Below are 3612 nucleotides of genomic sequence, written 5' to 3' on the forward strand. Positions count from 1 at the left end.
TATTACTGCATTCCCCCGGTGGGCCCTTCATACCCCAGTCTGACACTGACCATGACTACTCCCATCCTACCCCCTGCTCTGCACTTTTACTGCTCCAATCCTGCTTCTTACTATTACTCCCACCCTGCCCCCAGCAGTGGTGGAGTGTATGGAGCTTGTGCTCCATGTCTCACAGTACAGTACCCATCCAAACTAACACTCCTGCCTCTGGAACATACCCATATTCCGCCCTAGCCCCCTGGCCTCTTGAACATACAGGACTCCCCCAGGCCAGAGGGTACATATACTACCCACCCTACCACATCCTCCCTCTGGCCCCAGGGACACACATTCCCAACCCTGCCCACTGGCTCCCTAGACACAGTACCCTCCCACAATGGGGTGGCAGCAGTAGCAGGCATTGGATCAGCGGCGGTAGGAGTAATCGGCAGGACTCAACAGACATTATGGCTGCATAATGTCTGTTGAGTCACGAGCCACTGATCTCACCGCATGCTACTGGACAGCAACCCTTTATTATTACAGCACACAGAACAGTGCCCCTTTATTTTCACAGCACCCCTGTATACAGGACCAGTGTATTGTTATTTTAACAGCAGCAGCACCCCTGAATTTTTATAACATACAGGGTCAGTGTAATGTTATTTGAACAGCAGCACCCCTATATTTTACAGCATACAGGAGCAGTGTGCTTTTAATTTGTAATAACTGCACCCCTGAATTTTTACATCATACAGGGCCAGTGTAATGTTATTTGAACAACAGCACCCCTATATTTTACAGCATACAGGAGCAGTGTGCTTTTAATTTTTAACAACTGCACCCCTGAATTTTTACAACACACAGGGCCAGTCTAATGTTATTTGAACAGCAGCACCCCTATATTTGACAGCATACAGGAGCAGTGTGCTTTTAATTTTAACAACGGCACCCCTGAATTTTTACAACATAAAGGGTCAGTATAATGTTATTTGAACAGCAGCACCCCTATATTTGACAGCATACAGGAGCAGTGTGCTGTTAATTTTTAAAAACTGCACCCCTGAATTTTTACAACATACAGGGCTAGTGTAATGTCATTTGAACAGCAGCAGCCATATATTTTACAGCATACAGGAGCAGTGTGCTTTTAATTTTTAACAACAGCACCCCTGAATTGTTACAGCATACAGGGCCAGTGTAATGTTATTTGAACAGCAGCACCCTTATATTTTACAGCATACAGGAGCAGTGTGCTGTTAATTTTTAACAACTGCACCCCTGAATTTTTACAACATACAGGGCCTGCAGCACCCCTATATTTTACAGCATACAGGAGGAGGACAGTGCCACTGCACTCTGTACAACACATTGACAGCAACACCCATGTACAGCTGCAGCACCCGGCCGAAACAGCACATGAAACACCAGTGAAAGCCAGGACAGCACCCCTAACACAGCACAGGTACACCACAGTGACTGCAGCAGCACCCCTACAGAGCACACACTAACCCCACCCGACGCCACCACCCACAGACAGAGACAGAGGTCTGTCTCCCTCACTCTCCAAGTCCAGAGTGAAAATGGTGGCGAATCCAAAACCAGCAAGATTCTGACAGTGGGATGATGACGTTTTGCCTTGTTCTGGTTTCCGAGTCTGGCGGGAAGTCCAGAGCTGAACACGGATCCGGGCTCGGAGCATGAAGTTTGGGGGGGTTCGGTTCTCAGGGAACCAAACCCGCTCATCTCTTGTCACAACAGACAGCAGAAGTATCTTTTCTTCCTTCAGGCCTGGGGACAGGATAGAACAATGAGAGCCCTTATTGATACTTTTGAATTATTTCTGTTAAATTACCTCTTTTTTCCAACATTCTCTTATCTGGAATAGCCTTGGGACCAATATGTTTATACTCTGGATCCAGGCACAGTACAGACAGCAGAAGTGGGTTCTCTTTCCTTCTTCTATGTGCGTGCATAGGTGTGGCCACATGCCACATGGGGCATGGCCAATGAAAATGGGGGCGTGATACACTTATGCCCCCAATAGTGCCGTGCCAGATACACATATGCCCCAATAGTGCAAGATATGCCCCGCACAGTGCTAGATACACATATGCCCCAACAGTGCCAGATATGCCCACACAGTGCTAGACACACATATGCCCCCACAGTGCCAGATATCCCCCACGGTGCTAGATATGCCCCCAGAATGCCAGATATGCCCCCACAGTGCCAGATATGCCCAAACAGTGACAGATATGCCCAATCAGTGCCAGATATGCCCCCATTTTGCCAGATGCATATGCCCACACAGTGCCAGATATGCCCCCACAGTGCCAGATACAGTATGCCCTATGTGTATCTGGCCACTTTGCCACTTGGGGGCAAAGTGGCCAGATACACATGCCCCCACAGTGCTAGATATGCCCCACAGTGCCAGATATGCCCCCACTTTGCCAGATACACGTGTCCTCACAGTGCTAGATATGCCCCCACAGTGCCAGATACACATGACCCACAGTGCCAAATATGCCCCCAGCAGTGCAGCTCACCTTGTTGCTGCTGCTGCTGCCTAGGGCTGGCACTGTCTGCTGCTGCTACTGTCGTGAGAGGAGAGTGCAAGCACGTGCCCCTCCTGCCCCTCTCCTGCCCTCAGTCGTGGTGGCGTCCTGTACATCAGATCTGGTGCTGGTCCACGAGCCAATCAGGGCTCATGGTCCGGCAGCGGAGGCTCCTGATTGGCTGCTGGTACGCAAGCTCTGATTGACTCACGAACCGGCACTTCAGTGTAATACACGCCTCCGCCGCCGGACTCAGGGGGAGTGACTGCGCAGGCAGGAGAGGAGAGGCGCATGCTGCACTCTCCTCTCTCCGATACCTGGTGTCTGCAAGGTGGCAGCCCGGCAGTATTGCGTACCGGCTGGGAATTTCTTACAGATACGCAGTACCGCCATACTTGCAGTACTGGGTATAACTGCCCACAGCCATACTATCCTAAATACACCCGCTCCTGTCCAATTTCGGAAGCTAAGCAGGATAGGCCTGGTCATTACTTGGATGGGAGACCACCTAGGAATACTGGGTACTGTGGGCTCTTATTAACATTCGGATGAATATTATACTTACTTTCTATCTTTCATCACAGGTTGATCACAATAACAAAGAGCTCAATTTGGATACAACATCCTGAAATACATTTTCACCATCTTTTATCTTGAATCTTATAAGTTACCGGTTAAAACAAGATTTTTAAGCAAAGTTGGACAATATGTCTTTATTTTAAACTTATAAACAGAATAAATGTTAAGTTTTAGGCAATTCACCAGCGCACCTCTATTCTGACCTATATCCAGGGCTGGACTGGCCATCTGACACTTCTGGCACATGCCAGAAGGGCCGATGGTCTGGTGGGCCGATCCGGTCCACAGAGAGCCGGGAAGGCTGCGCTCAGCGCAGCTCCCGGCTCTCTGGTTTTCCCCCAGCTGCTGCCACCGCTGCAAGGCGTTCCCCGTTACTAAGCAATATGGTGACATGCCATGAGTCCACGCCCCCATTGCAGTGTCAGTGCGCCCTTTACATGGCGCGTGTGCCCCTGTTCTTGTGTGCGAGCACGAATGCCAGGGCCAGACAGAG

General features: G+C 49.8%; 1 pseudogene; it reads left to right on the plus strand.

Moving 5' to 3' along the window:
- The first annotated feature begins 2955 nt into the window (after positions 1-2955).
- LOC135052470 (5S ribosomal RNA) lies at positions 2956-3073 on the plus strand (annotated as a pseudogene).
- Positions 3074-3612: the final 539 nt, after the last annotated feature.

The sequence above is a fragment of the Pseudophryne corroboree genome, chromosome 2 (assembly GCF_028390025.1).
Source record: "Pseudophryne corroboree isolate aPseCor3 chromosome 2, aPseCor3.hap2, whole genome shotgun sequence".
In the NCBI taxonomy this organism is placed as follows: domain Eukaryota; kingdom Metazoa; phylum Chordata; class Amphibia; order Anura; family Myobatrachidae; genus Pseudophryne; species Pseudophryne corroboree.